Source organism: Corvus hawaiiensis, chromosome 8 (assembly GCF_020740725.1).
Source record: "Corvus hawaiiensis isolate bCorHaw1 chromosome 8, bCorHaw1.pri.cur, whole genome shotgun sequence".
Classification (NCBI taxonomy): Eukaryota; Metazoa; Chordata; class Aves; order Passeriformes; family Corvidae; genus Corvus; species Corvus hawaiiensis.
Window position 1 is genome coordinate 8,482,902 of NC_063220.1, and position 15,633 is coordinate 8,498,534.

At 42.4% G+C, this 15,633-nt stretch overlaps 1 protein-coding gene across 2 annotated transcripts in view; it reads left to right on the forward strand.

The window, feature by feature from the left end:
* Positions 1–6,230: 6,230 nt before the first annotated feature.
* The window catches only part of CCDC186 (coiled-coil domain containing 186), a 35,555-nt gene continuing 26,152 nt past the window's right edge, over positions 6,231–15,633 (forward strand). Inside the window, exons 1-2 of one of the 2 annotated variants that reach the window (XM_048311020.1) lie at positions 6,231–6,299; positions 6,937–7,018. The gene's annotated coding sequence lies outside the window, so the exon portion shown is untranslated. The remainder of the gene's footprint in view (positions 6,300–6,936; positions 7,019–15,633) is intronic. The other variant, XM_048311021.1, reaches the window with a different exon arrangement.

Here is a 15,633-nt window from a genome sequence, read left to right on the forward strand (position 1 = left end):
CTGGGCTTGTCCTCTGTGCGTTCCCTCCAATGAAGTTGGATTACCTCCTGTGGCAAGCCTCCTTGCTACTTTTTATCCTCTCCCTCGTCCTGACAGCTACTGTGTCTGGGGTTTCAGCTCCCCTGAGCTGAGCTCCGGAGGAGCAGCTTTACAGCTGAGAGCCTTCAGCTGCTCCCCACTCCTGCTGCACACCGCTGGAGCTAGCCTGGATAGTGGTCAGTAGTGGTCACTGCGACATTTGTATTTTAAAGTATTTGAATTTTGCCCTGCAGCCTGGAAGAGATATCACTTCAACTCCCATTTCCAACCTATACTCACTTTCCTTTGTCCTTTCTCCTCTTTCTTTTCTATACAAGGTGTTTTCTCCTTTTCTTCAACTTCTGTTTCCTACCTTCAAGTGTCTAAAAGGAAAAACACACTTCATCCTCAAGACTGCTGCAGTTTTATGCTACTACTCAGACAGGATCTCAGGTGTTCCCAGTGCTATGCAATTAAATTGTCGCCAAAAATAAATTAATCCGGTCTATTTTAGTGCCTACATTGTTGTACTTTAGTGTATAAAATCAGTGATGGATTTTATTCTTACATGTTCTGTGCAACAAGGAATAATTATCTCTGTTCACAGAGAAGTAGCTGAAGCATAACTATTTTGCCTTAAGTCATTTGGCATCTGGCTGTGACAGCATTTCAGTCTAAATCATCTGTGTTTAAGTCTAGGATCCTGTCTGCCAAACTAAGCATTCTCAAAAGAAAAGTGAACAACACATCTAAGGGCTGCTGAGTTTTCTCTTGGTGGTTTAGATACCCCCTACTAAAGTCAGAGGAAAGACTCTTCCTGGCTCACATGAACCTCCAGCCCTCAGCTCCAGCCTGAGCAGAAGCTGAGTGTATCAGCTCTTACAACAAGAGGGAAAACTAGGTGGGATTTCGAGGGATTTCAGGAAATCCACGTGCCAAATTGCTCAGCGTTGCATATCAGAGTAGGCACACTTGTATGCAGGAGATTGCAGGGAGACAGGGTAGTCACGATCATACAGCCTTCATCATCTCCCTGCCCCTTGTTCCTCTGTCCCTAAGATTAGCCCAATAATCCTCATGCCTAGGAAGAACTAATACCAGTAAGGCATTTAGAAATACTTCTCTGTCATTCAAACCTCTCTCAAAAAAAATGAGGTTTTCTTTGTGGCTTAAAACATCTAGACAAGATGACCCAGCACCCTTGTCCAGCTGGATCTTAAAATTGCCCAGCTTTGGGGAATCTACCACTTCCTTGGGGAGATTATTCCAATGGCTGATTTTTCTTACTGTGAAACATTTTACTGCTCTGTCTTAACTGGAATCTCCCCAGAAGTGATTTGTATCCATTACCCTTTGTCTTTTCCATGGGAATCCTTGTAAAAAAAAAAAGAATTTCCATCTTTTTTGTAGCCACCCTGTAAATACTGGAATGTGGTGATAAAGCCTCCCACAAGCCTTTTCTTCTGACAGCTGAGCAAGCCCATTTCTCTCAGCCATTCTTTCCATGTCAAGCTTCTCAAGCCTTGATGATCTTTGTGGCTCTTCTCTGGTCCCTCTCCAGCCTGTCCACATCTCTTTTGTGTAGCAGGGACCAAAAGTCAACACAGCATTTCAGGCGTAGCCTGGCAAGCAGTGAGTGGAGCAAATACTTTTTATCTGTGCTGGTGATACCCTTGTTGATGCAGCCCAGCATCCTGCTGGCTTTCTTTGCTGCAGCAGCATCCTGTTCACTCATGATGAGCTGCTTGTCCACCAGGAGCCCCAGGTCTCTTACACAGAGCTGCTCCACAGATGGGTAGATACCAGCTTGTGCTGCACTTCTGCATTTTGTTTTTTCAGGTGCAAGACATTACACTTGACCTTGTTGAACTTAATAAGGTTCTTGTTAGCTCACTCTTCCAGCCTATCCAGGTCTTCCTGCAAGGTAACTGAGTGACAGAGGTAACTGAGGACAGTGCTGTTAGCATGGAGCCTGATCAGGAGCGACATCCCAGGAACTGCACGAGGCTGATGTGACTTGCCTGCAGTTGTTAGCAAGAGCTTTGGGCTTACCTACATGTAGGTTCTGTAATAACTGTACCAGTGTGTCCCTAGCTGTAGGATCTAAATGTCTCAGATCCAGCTGAGACACCACTGTGCTACATGCTGAAAAAAGGACAGTCCAAGCAACATATACTGAAAATAATTTTTTCCAATTGTAACTTACTCAGACCACTTGAGTGATCATAGTCACACTTGAGATTTACCATGCATAGATCAGATGTGATAGTGTGGCAAGTAGCTTCAGCAGAGATGCTGTCCTTACCTGACACATGGAAGGAAGATGGGGCTTTGTAAATGGTGCCCCCTGAAGACCCCTGGCAAACCGTGCTTGCTCAGAATAAAATAGTGACACAATGACATTTATTCCCACTGAAGAAAATAATAACTCTTTATGTAATTTTGCCATGATGTGAAATGCAGGAATCAATTCAGCCTGCAGTAATTACATTACAACAGACCAGCCTTCTGACAAATACAGAAGACGGGATTTGGGCAAGCTGGACTCTGCTGCCAGCTCCTCCTCGGCACACCAGTGGTCTCAGAGGAGTGTGAGGTGTCTCTCAGCACATCTGCTGTTTGAGCCACCACACTGTTCCTCCCTTAAAGTGGAATTGCTAACACTTCTTTAGCTGAAGGAGAAAACAGAGGTTTGTAAGCTCTTTCAGTGGGCAAAGCTAAAAACTATTCTGGATAATTAACAAACATCACCTGGAAACTGAGCAGTTACATGAATACTTACTTCTCTTTTTCTTTTATAACAAAGCATGAGCCAAAAGCCAGAACTACAACCTTTTGAATATGTGGGCCAAATTCTGCTTCTGCCTCTGCAATGCAGAGCTTGTCTGCAGCAGACAAGTCTGTTGTGTAGGACTGTCTGTCTTTCAGATGGTAAGTTCTCTCACTCAGAAATTGTTTTCCTCAGCATTTAAGAGGTACAGTAATTAATTCTTATTTAACACGAATGCAAGTGGTTTGGGGAAGGACTCTCTCTGTGACCTGTCATTATCATTCCCTAAGTATCTGTGGCTGCCTCCTGGGGATAAGATACTCTTCAGATGAAAATTCAGTTTAAGCACCGGTATTGTAAGAGTCAGAACTGTCAGCATCAGTTCTGGGACTAGAGCTGTGGGGAGTCCAGCTGAGTACAAAACATCCTTTTCTCCTGCCTTTAAGGAAGAACTCCACTAACCAGGCTCTATTTTCTTAACCTGATTTTAATCCTGCTCTAAAAAAAATGTCCAGAATAAAAGGCAAAAATCAGATGAAATTCTGCCAGGTCTGGTGGAACACACTAAACCACAAACAGGTAACATCAGTGGGACTGCAGACAAAGCATACAGCAAGGTAAAAGCACAAATCTTAAAAAGACTGGGGCCAGAGCATACTGATGTCTCTGCAGTTGTCTTTAAATAACTAGAAGACCAAATAAGAAGCATTTGGGCACTGAAGTGACTGTGTTACAGAGCAGCAAGACTGTGTGAACTTTGTGGCTCAGCTGCAGAACAGCAGCAGTAGTGGCAAAGAAGCCTTTCTGAAAGCAAAGCTTAGACTTGGGCTGCATGGCAATTAGCAAGTGAGTGTTGCACGGCACTGCTTTCTAAAAAGAGACAATTTTTACTTATGTCTGTTCCACACCTGGTTTTTAATGTATTTTTAGCAAGATGGAATGCACAGCATAATTTGAGTAAAGCAAGGGCTAGACACTTGCTTTTAAAATGTTATTTAGAGGTTAAAGCTGAGGGCACAAATGCTCTCTGCAACCTATTTCCATTTATGTGCTCAACTTAGTGTTTTTAAAGACACATGCCTTCATGTGACTGACTCCTTTGCTGCTTTAGACGTGATGGCTAGGACATTGTTTAGTTAACTGAAGCAGTATTATCTTTCCCAAAATGATGGACATTGAAAGATTTATAGTTATGATAGCACTGAAAAGTTTACAGATTGATTTTCTCTAAAATCCCACAGTTGATTTTAAGGATCTGTTAAAATGTTTTGTCCTGGTTTTGGCTGGGGTAGAGTTAATTTTCTTCCTAGTAGCTGGTACAGAGCTGTGCTTTGGATTTAGGATGAGAACAATGTTGATAACACACTAATGTTTTTAGTTGTTTCTAAAGTAGTGTTTACATTATTGTCAAGGACTTTTCAGCTTCTCATACCCTGCCAGCAAGAAGCTGGGGTGGAGGGAGGGAACACAGCTGGGACAGCTGATCCCAACTGGCCAACGATTATTCCATACCAAATGGCATCACCTCAGGATATATAAGCTGACCAGGGGCTGCTGTTTGGGAACTGTCTGGGCATCAGTCAGTAAGTGGTGAAAAATTGCATTGTGCCTCACTCGGTTTGTATATATTATCTGTCACATGAAAGAAACTGGCTTTATCTTGACCCACAAGTTTGAATCTTCCAGTTCTCTCCTCGTCCTGCTGGCGAGGGGAGGGAGCCAGCAGCTTTGTGGGGCCTAGTTGCTGGTTGGGGTTAAACAACAAGTTTCAAAGAGCATTTTCTAGGACCCCCAAATTTGCAGTTCCGGCTCTGAAATTCCAAATACATAGAAAGAATATGGAGAAAAAGAACTTGCTCTGAAATAACTCTCCCAATTAATGTTTGTAAGTGAAGTTAGGCAGCACATTCTACTTTCAAGGTCATCCATAGTACACACTGAAGAAATCATCACTAGGTAGGTGATGACTTCATACATGTAGGTATGTGTTTACTTTTATACTTATGTAAAAATAAATTAGCCGAAATAAAGGAACAATCTGATCTAACATCAAAGTTAGCCTTGCTATGAGTAAGGGATTGGACAGGATAATTTCCTGAGGTACTTTCCAACCTGAATTATTCAGTGATTCTAACTTGCTTTTCTACTGTTTTGTTTAAGATATTACTGCAGGAGAGATGCCAGTGCTTATTTCAGCTGAGCTGCTATAGGAAATACAACTGCTTTCACTTAACAGCTTGTCTGCTAAGGTATTTTTTCAATTTATTTTTTATTAAATAAAACAGCATTTATGCCATGCTCTGGATTCCAAAAAGCTTTGTGTTCCACTGAAAAATTGCTGATCCCAGTGCTGAAATGTAGTTCAGATTTTTGATGCCCAGCAAATTTTTCACATTTAAAAAAAAATCCAATCAGAGTAAGGAATGAAGTCCCGGCAGGTGCTAAGTGAAGTTGATTATTAACATCACTGGACTGACTCTTACATGGCATGTGGGTGTAGAGGGTTTTGACATAATACGTAGGGGTTGGTTATGGAGAATGAAATGCAGTTTACTTAAGGGAGAAGATTTTATTAGCCGTTACTTGTGCACTGGATCTTGCAAAAAGGAGAGGCATCTGCGTGACCATCTCTCTGAAAACTGCAGGGGTGAAAAATCCTTCCTGTATGGCAGCTGCTCAGGGCCGTGGTTTTAGATAGCACCATGGAATGTCTGACATGAGATCCCTTGACCAGAAACGTCGTATGTTTAAACAAGAGGAGAAACAAAACCCCATCCAGATGGAAACAATTTTTAGACGCATGCCCGAAATGATCTTCTGTGAAATCACAGAATCAATTAGGTTGGAAAACACCTCTGGGATCATGGAGTCTAACGTGTGACCGACCCAACACCACCTTGTGAACCACAGCACGGCACTGAGTGCCACGTCCGGGCTTTCCTTAAACACCTCCAGGGATGGTGACTCCAGCACCTCCCTGGGCCGCCCATTCCAATGTCTAATCACCCTTTCTGTGAAGAAATTCTTCTAAATGTCCAACCTAAGTGTCCCCCGGCGCAGAACGCACTAATACCACGGCACTGTGTCCTATATGCAGCCGCTCGGAGCTTTTAGCACCGTCGGTGGATCGCAGGCTTTCGGCAGCGCGGGTGGGAACCCGGTGGTACCAGGAGGGAGAAGGAAGGCGGCGAGACGGGTCCTGCGTCACCTGCCGATCCTCGTGGCTGTCGCGAGTGCCCGTTCGCCCGCGGCCCCTCCCGAGCGGCAGCGCAGAGGCCGCACGGACCACAGGAACCGCAGGGACCGCGGCCCCCGCGGGCTGGGCCGGCCCCGCCGCCCGGGGCTGCCCCGCTCCCGCCCCGCTGCCGCCGGGCCCCTCCCGCCGCCGCCATCTTTGTTGATGTGTCAGCGCGCCGGGCCGCGCCGGCCGGCGGGGGAGCGGGGCCGCGCCGTGCTGTGCTCGCCATGGCCGCTCTGCCGCCGCCGCTGCTGCCGCCCGCGTAGCGACCGGGTGAGGGCCCGCGCCGCAGCAAGGGCGGAGAGGGTGGGCGGGTGCTCGGAGCCGGCGCCCCCCGGCCCCGCGGACGCTGCCGGGCTTCCCGAGGGGGCGGCGCGGGGCGGCCGAGGGCGCCGGGGCTGGACGGGACGGGAGGGGCCGCGGATCCACTTCACTGTCAGCGGGCGATAAACCCTGGCGGACGCGGCCGCGGGGGCGGGGGAAGGACGGGAGGGAGGCAGGATTCCCCCGGGTGGCAAGGGGCTCTCCCTGTGCAGGTGGGGGCACTGGGCTGGCACAGGTCTCGCCAAGGCTGTGGGCGAGGCGCAGGAGGTGGGAGCGAGGTGACAGCGGGGCTGGGGGTGAGGTCCTGCCACAGCAGAGCCTTCGCAGTCGGGACCTCCGAGCGGGCAGCGTAGGCTTCTGTGCTGGCTCGTAATCTCTTTGTTTCTGTACAGCATTCTTCGCGTTATTAATTAGGTTGTCCTGTTTCATTGCCTGCGTGTTGATTTCACTGTATGGTTAAATAATTAGATAACAAAGCCCAGCAACTGTTATGAAGGTTATTTTTTAGAGTAAGCTGCGGTGTTGCGGTAGGGTACGTGTCCTTGTTTTTGCAGATGGTATTTGCAAAAGCTGCTTGCCCTTCTAGGTCTGAAAGAAGGACTTCAGCGAGATGATTATGATGTAGGCTTGCGGATTTTGGCTCTTGTCCTGGAAAACAGTCTGCGCAGGTGAGTCTGATATGTGTGTACTTCTAGTGAGACTCTGTGCAGACCAGAAGAGGATTTCTTAGGGAGTTGAAATCTGTGTGTAAGATGAGGAGTATAGCATTCCGGTGTTAGTGGTGGTTTGCTTTATTTTCTTGTAGAACTGCTTTGCAGAAGTCAAAGTGTTGCGAGCAGAACACACTAAAAACCCAGGTATGGCCACTGTCCCAATATGTTTTGTTGTATAAGGAAATTGTTGGAACTATGAGCCACAGCTGTGTTTCTCTATGGACAAGGAAATGCAATCACTGGCTGCTATAAATGCTTATGTTGCCGTTGACTTTAGGGAGGAGATGGTTAACCTCTGGAGATACGAGAAACTGAAAGTATGAAGATGTTTCAGGAGGCTGTTGATGACATTTGAAATATCATTTGTTTTATTAAAAAAAAAAAAAAGAACTAGTTCTATATTGCCTTTGAGCTCTTCTTTTTCTGAAAGTCTTCAGTCATCCATTCTTGTCTGGTTTTAAAACAGTTTTTCTATCATTTTATAAGATTTGGTTTGGGGTTGTTGACAGATGTTTGTTGGCATTGTGAGGTTCACTGTTTCACAGTATTGAGAAAAGGATCGAAGAACCAAATGCACAGAGTCGTTTATTTGCTTCCAGTTAGCAGCTCCGTTGCTTAACACTACCTGAGGCTAATGTTGAATTTCCTGAAGCTGGCTTTCTAAAGAGCTATGAAAAATAGAAAGGCACTGTTTTTCTGGATTTAATAGTGTTATTAGGTATGTTAAATTAGTAGATGTGGGCTCCAGGAAGCAGTAATCCTGTATTTAGTTCTGGGCTGACTTGTTCTGAACTTATTTTCCAATTGCTAAAAACAATCTTGGAAAGCCTTATGGATAATACTTACCTTCAAGTCCTAGCCAAAGACCCTGCTGCCTCGAATTGAGGGTGAAAAAAAATCTCATCAGAAACAAATCAGTGTCAGAATAGAGGAGAAAATCATGACCCTAATTTCAAGAAGTACATGGAATACTGAATTTTTTATTCTGGAATAATATTGTATATAATACTACCTCTTAGCTTAATTAACAGAACTCAGAGCTTCTGTAGAGCTCACAGTAGTTCATATCCTTAAAAGATTGAAGTGTTCACTTGTTTGTTTTCAGGGATACTGGAGAAACTCTTGAAAAGTCAGGTTTGAAAACAGTAGAACTCTACCATCCCCTCAAATGGTGTTTTTCAGTGTGCAGTGATCATGCAGACAGTAATTCCATGGTTGAAATTTTACAGCCTTTTGTATGTTCTGGAAATAACATTTGAAAAGAGCCATTGAAAGCTAACATGCTGCAATCTCCAGTGCCAAATACACCAAGATCCATATCTTACCAATGCCATGACACTACAGGTTATTGAGAAGGTCTGCCAGAGCTCCAGCTTCTGTAGTGTGAACAAGAGTTACAGCTCTGTTATAGGTGTAGAATATCTGTCATAGGATGTGTGTTTTGTCAAGGTTGTGTACTCAGTCATAAATTCGGTTTCTTCCCCTCCCTTAAGACATTCTTCTTTGCACAGGTGATGTTATCAGTGTCAGAACGTGAATGCAAGCAGGGTTCTAGTAAGGACAGACAGAGCTGCTCCTGGCCTTGTTGTAAGCAGAGCTAAAGGCAGGATGCTGAAACCTGAAAGGTGACAGCAGGGCTGTTGCTGGCATTGCATTGCTTGCTGAAGTAGAGACTCATTTTCTTGACTTGGAAGAGTAAGAGCTGTTCTGTGCTGAAGACACACAGAAGATTGCAAGTCTCTGTGTAAATCCTGAAGTATCCGAGTCTCATGTGATGTTACAGTAAAAGGATGCTGTTGCTAATAATGTTGTTTTCCCCTGATACATGAGCTTCCAACCTTGGGGCTCATACAACAAAAAATAACACTCCCAAGGTGTACTCCATGACTTGTCTTATGATGGGAGCAAATCCAGCCTCACTTGTTAAACCTTAACTGATGAACTTTATTTTGGAGTTGTGCTGTTGACTCTTGACATGGAGTTAATATGACCAGAATATTAACCATGTACGTGAGTTTGATAGAAAACCTGATGCTGTCTTGAAAGAATCGTACATTTATGTTCAACTATCTAACTTGTGATGTAAGCAAAGGGAAGCAAATAACAAAGTTTGAGTAAACCTTGTCTTCTGAAGTACTTGTCTTGTGTTCAAAGAATTGATAGAAATGCTGAGCTTTGCACCTTGGCACTGCCATTGGTGTTTAATGAAGTCACATTAAAAACCTGAGAAGAATAATTGAGTTGAAGTGTTAAACTGATAAAAGTAAGGAAATCCTGAAAGTACCCACTGTGTATAGTCACTGTTCCACTCCCTTTCCTATGAACATGTGCATCAAAGCAGGTCTTTGTGTGGGTTGAGTCAGGAACTGTGTCAAGTTCTGCCTGAGCTGAAGGACTCAATGTCCCAGTGTACAGCCAGGTTTTCCACTTTAATTTGATCTTGGGCAAAAGTGATGAATTAATATCAGGAGACCTAGTGTAGGTGGGACTCTGGTGTGTTTCTTTTGTTTCCTATATGTGCTGTCTGTAAATACGGGAAGACTTGAGAGTGTGACCTCATGGTCGCCCTCTATTTTGTATGGAGTACAAGCAGTGGTGATCCACATCATCTCTTCAGCTTAAGAATTCTGTCTCTCTTGGGCAGTGTGATGCTTTTCAATCCAGTTTATCTCCTTTTAGTGTGTTTCATAATTTGAGTGGCTTGCTGCTCTGATCAATGTTCGATGTGGAATTGTAATCAGATATATAAACCTGAAGCCAGAAAGACTGTTTGAAATTCTTCTCACACTAGATCATGTGAAACACCTGCTTTTTGAGACCTTTTTATCCCAGTCTCTTTCAATTTAGTTCAAATTTTTGATTTGTCCCTCTACAGAGCTGCTCTGCAGTAGAGCTGCATTTTGTATCTTGTCATGTACAACAGAACTTCTTTAGCAGAATTCTCTTCTTTTTTTTAATCATAAACTTCAGTTGAAGACAGAAGTATCTCTGTTATTTGAGATACTTCCCTGTTTTGCAGTGTTACCTGGTGACATTATGCTTAGTCTGAAGAAGCCTTTTGTGACAGAGTTCTTGTGAAAGATACCATGCAAAACACAGGTAAGCTGGGTATTAATCAGAAACAATAGGAAAGTTTGTTTTGCTAGTCAGTGTGTTGACTAGTAGACAGTAGTTAAGGAAAAAGTAGCCTTAGGAAAAAGAAACCAAAAACTTCACCCAACAAGTGAAGTAGAAAGGTGTGTGCAGTCTGTCCAGATTAGTTTAGGTAAAAGTATTATTAGGATTACAGTGAGCTAAAACAAACTATAAAATTTTTCTTCAATTTTGTTTTTAGTCTTACTGTCATGTAAAATTGTTAGCAAGAGTGCTGATGCAATGACAGGTTGGCACTGACTTGGAAAAGCATTTTAGTTCGCTTAAATAATGATTATTGCGTAATAAAGATGTGAAAAGTTCTTGAAGAGAGGCATATTGGGTTTTGCAATGAGCAACACAACTGTAAGAAGCTAGAAATGTTTTTAACCTCCAAATTATTCTTTAGCAGTCTTGTTGGGTTGGCATTATACACATGGTAGTATGTAAACTGTCTAACAGCTTCATCTCTTACCTGAGTGCAGTAGGTTGGAAATTGAATTGAATTGGCAGCTGATTCTAACAGTTGTCTGGCTGTTAATGGTGTGTTAGGATAATGACTTCAAAGATAACAGAAAGTATTTTTCTGTTGTGATTCATCTAAGATTGTGTTTCTAATAGAATATTTTATAGTGTTATAGCTAAAGAAGAGGAACAGTTCTTTGTGGAACAAACTGTACAGGCAAGTTTTGTTCTTTTTGATAAAGGCTGTGGCATTTCTGAAGCTTTTTTACATTAGGTTGCTGGTTGCTTTGTGTGTGACTTGTCAAGAAAACTCTACAAATCATTATTGTTCTCTTCAGTGTTCTTCAGCCAATAAATCCTAATTAAGTCTTTGAAATACAAAATCCATCTCCGGTGTTTCACTGGATTATATTGCATCTCACATTAACACTTGAATTTGCAATTGAACTGCCTAAAGCACTTCTACTCTCTCTGTTGCTCAGGAACCTGCAAGAGGGAATTGGGTCTGTAACTGAACTGTTCAAGTGGTGCTCATGTGCAGCTTTTGCTTTTATTGGGGTCTTCTGATGAGCATCAGAGCTTCATCACGAAGGTCTTTTGACTGTTGACATTTCAGTCATATGTCACTTCATTTCATAGATGTCTGAGTGGAAATGTAAGGCAATACAAAAAATCTGTTTAGCAGAGCCTTTGGTCTGCACTGCAGTGATTGGGAAAAGAGCCAACCCATTATTGCACCATAAATGATAAATGTGGTTTTGTTAAAGTTATGTATTTATCTTTGCTTTATGAGCTTCAGTAGCTGCTTACATGATGAGAGGTGCTTCCAAGATGGAATTCTGCTTGAGTGTAATGAACCATGTGTAAAAATCAATCTATGGATTGGAATTTAATATTATATATTCTTTAACATGAATGAATAGGAGGCAGAGTAGTTTAAATGATGGAGTATATATTGATTCTGAGTTGGCATGTACACTAGCCTCCTTTCTGAAACTGAAATTATTGTTGAATAACAACTTCCAATGGTTAAATATAACACTGCTGTCTCAGGTTAGATTTAGGGCATTGCTGATCTTTCTTTATAAGAATTTTTGAAAATTATGTCAGAAAAAAAGGCATATTTTGAAACACTGCTCAGTATTATTGAACTAAAAATCAGGCTTTGCTTGCATGTGAAGTAAGTGTTAGATTCCATTTTAGCAGAAAGAGCTGAAGTCTCAGTTCACCTCTAAGTTGTGTATTTGCTAAGGTGAGGAACTACTTGTGCTCAGTGCTTTTACAGGTCAAGACACAGAACACTGTAAGACATAGTGGAAGTTTCATTTGTAGCTGAGTCTGGTCTGTAGGTGTGTCTGTGTAGGCTGCTGAGAGCTTTAAGGGGTAGTTGGAAGGCTGGAGTGATGGGAGAGTGTTTTACAGTGTGACTTGAGGTGTAAGTGTGAATCTTCAAAATAGCTGTAAAATGCACGTAGCTTCCTCTTGCAAATTCACGTGATTGCATTTTAATTTGCTATTGGGTGATACAGGAAAAAAGTCAGTATTTTCTTTGCAGTTATAATTTCATGAGGATAATGCTTTTCATTGAAAAAAAAAATCTCTCTTCCAGACATCCTAGTTCTAGATTTAGCTGGTAGTTTGGAGGTTTTTAGTAGCCTTTTGGTGTGTGTATCTTGGCTTTTTAACCTTTATTACTTTGTTATTGGATAATCTTTGAAAGATTGCACAGCTAAGTTAAAAGTATTTCTTTTTTCACATATAACAGATATCACTGAACAGGCCTCTTGTTTGGAGGGCTGTTAGAGAGCTGGAGTAATAGAAATGAACAGTTCCTGGTATGTCTTTAGACCAGCTACAGTTTCAGGTGCTTCAGTGCTCTACTTTGGTTTCTGAAGTATTGCAGGTGAACAAACAGGGCAGTCATTGTGAAAGCATTACATTTCTGCCTGGTTTAGCTGGGCTGTAGAATTTTCTGTTCATCTAGTACTGGGCTATACAGAGAGAAACCCCACAACTTTCTGTATATGTAGGCAAGCTGTATGTCTGCTTTCCTAAATTCACTTCTGCCAAAACTGGAGTGATTCATAAATGTCTGCATCCAGCACCTTCGGTGTCAAAATGAAGCTATTTTTACCTTTCTTGCTCCCACAACATTGGGATCTGCTAGCAAACATGAATCTCTGTAAACTCATAAACAGGCATTTTTGATTCAATTGGAGAGAAGGATAGAGAAGAGCAGAGATGTTTGTAAAATCATTTGGAGTGTGTTGCAGAGAACACTTAACAGTGCCTGGGATAGACAGCTGGTTATTTGAGCTGTGTGTTGCTGCCCAGTCTTTTGGTGTGTTACTAGGGAAAAGAAGTAATTATTTGTTATCACTGGGGAATCTGTTAAGAATAAACCCGTTTTCTAGCTGTCTCCAAAGGACAAGCATCCCTTCTCTTGGCTGCTGACATTGAGCACTAAACCTGAACTGCAGAGTTCAGAAACCAGAACCAATATGGAAGGATAGTGCGTGTTACAGAGCTGAAGAGACTGCTGCTTAAGGGTGTTTGCTTGGATTTTTATGATGAATTTCCAGTGGAACTTATCTTCAGAATGTGCCATTTTGGAAAGCAAAATAAAGAGTAACAGCAGCAATTTTACACGTTACCATCCAGTTCTTAACAAAGAACCAGGAAGTACAGATCACAAATTACAGCATAAAGAGAATTGCTCTGAAGCAGTTTCAAGGGCCTTATTTTCTAGATAGGTTTTTCCTGTAAATACGTGGACTTTGTTTAGAGGTGTGCAATGGTTCCTTAGCAAGTTTACGGCACACACTGCAGTGACAAACCAACTCTGAGTCCTAAGGTGACATCCTTATAAGAGCAGCAGGGACTTCTGGGAACTTGGGCTGCTTCTGTTGGTGTCATCACGTTTTTCTGTCACTGAGTTGCTTGCCTGGCCGTGTCATGGTACTTAGGACACTGCTGAGTGTTGGAGTCATCTGCCTGTGACTGATGGAGCATTTCATCACTCCTTTCCTTGTCCCCCACCTCCTCTCTGAAATGCATCACATCTGTATGGCAGCTTTGAGTAGTTTTGAGACTTCAGTCTATTGCTAAAGGCTATTTGAGTACTCTGCTGTGACCAGTATGAACTGGAAGGAAAGCTACTTTGTACTTTTGTTTGAAAATGAGCTTGTTTCTGTTTGGATGCTTTTTACGTATCCGGAGGTGAAGAGTATATATGGTATGAGCTGATGCGAGAACTGCTTTCTCACCATTTTGTAGACTGCATGTGTACTTGTTTGGAGAGTTGATTTCCTCTTCATCAGTGACTGTGCTACAAGGCCTCTCTTAGGAGCACAGCCAGGAATGGAAAACATCTACCCAAAGATGATGCAAAACCCTTTCTTGTTGAAAAGAGATGAAATAATTGACTGCTACTGGCCATTAGATTATGTAATGTGTAGTTGAATGTGTCTGGTGTCCAGTAAACTGCATTTGCTGTATTAAGTTCTTATTATTCCCCTTTGAGAAGGTTTTGTGCCTCGAGTCGCTTATCTCAATGCTCTTCACTTTCATTTCAAGCCTGGGTTGAACAAGGTTTTGTATATGCACACACCCATGAAGCATTATTCCCTCCTGCACTTTTTTGCCCCTCTCTCTGCAGTACTTTCAGGCATTGAGGTGTAAATACATGTTTTTTCTCTTGAAGCAGTGATTTTTGTTTCTCAGGACCTTGACCTTAAGTTTGCTTGCAGAACCACCCCAGGCATACTCTTCTGTCATTCTTTAATCTGTTTGTTCTAAAGGGCCCCATTGTGATAGTTACTAGGTGACAAGGCACACTTTATTTTTTCCCTTGTTAGTGAAGTCTTCTAGACAGCCACACCTCAGCTGAAGATTCCTATAGTTATCATTTAATATGTTTCTTTAGTTGTCATCTCACATGTATTTTGAAATTGGCTGAAACAAAGTCATTTCCTCCTTGACTATTTACAACATAAATGTTGAGAGTTTGGGTCAAATTCTATCTATTTAATGAAATTAAATGCTAGCATTAATAGTACATCTGCTTAGGAAAGGCCTTTGTAGCCAGGGATTTAAAAGAATCACGTTTGCATTCAACAGGAAGATTGAAAAGACAGGCAGTTTGAAATGGCGCAATATTGAACTAAAGCATACCAGAACCTCGGCACGTGCCTGTACTCACTGGATAGTAGTCTAGAGCAGGGCAAGGTGGTGTTCCTGATTAGAATTAGCAGTACTGCAGTGGGGGGAAGGATTTTCAACCAGTACAGCAGATGAATAGCCAAGGGATGAGGGTGCCAACAGCTTCCTTAAAAAGGTAGGAGTGTTTGTACTTTCAGCAAAGGAGGAGGACCTGGTGTTACAGAAACTGCTTTTCTCCATGCCAGCGGATGGACTATGAAGTGAGAATTTGCTGTTAAAGCATAACCTTCTCTGGACCGCTGCTGAAGGTAGCTACAGGAATTCTTTTTTTTTCTTCTTTTTGCTGGCCTGTTACAGGAGCATGTATTGAGATTTTTGATGTTCTCCAAAGAGAATCAGTTACTTACTTTGTGTCAGATACTTCCTTGAAGAGCTTAAATGAATCATTGTCGTATTTGTTCTTACTTTTATCATTTGGTTAGCAATTAATAGAAGACGTTTCTGTTGTGTAACAGAAAATGAATGAAAAAATTGCTATTTCCTGAGTCTTTGCATTCCCTGACATACCTGGGAGACATTCGTATTTAAAAGCTGGTGTGCTGTTCACTCACTCTATTGGCCAGCTCTCTGCTCCCTGCCTCTGATTGCAGTCAGTTGTGCTATCAGCAGTTTAGCAGATGAGCACATCTCAGTGTAAGTAGTGTGATAAATGGTTGTAACCCTTGCCAGTACTAGCCTTTAATGTTGTGTGTCCTGTGCCTGCTGTTTAACTACTTACTCATTTTAGATATTACATTGGAACTTGGAGATCA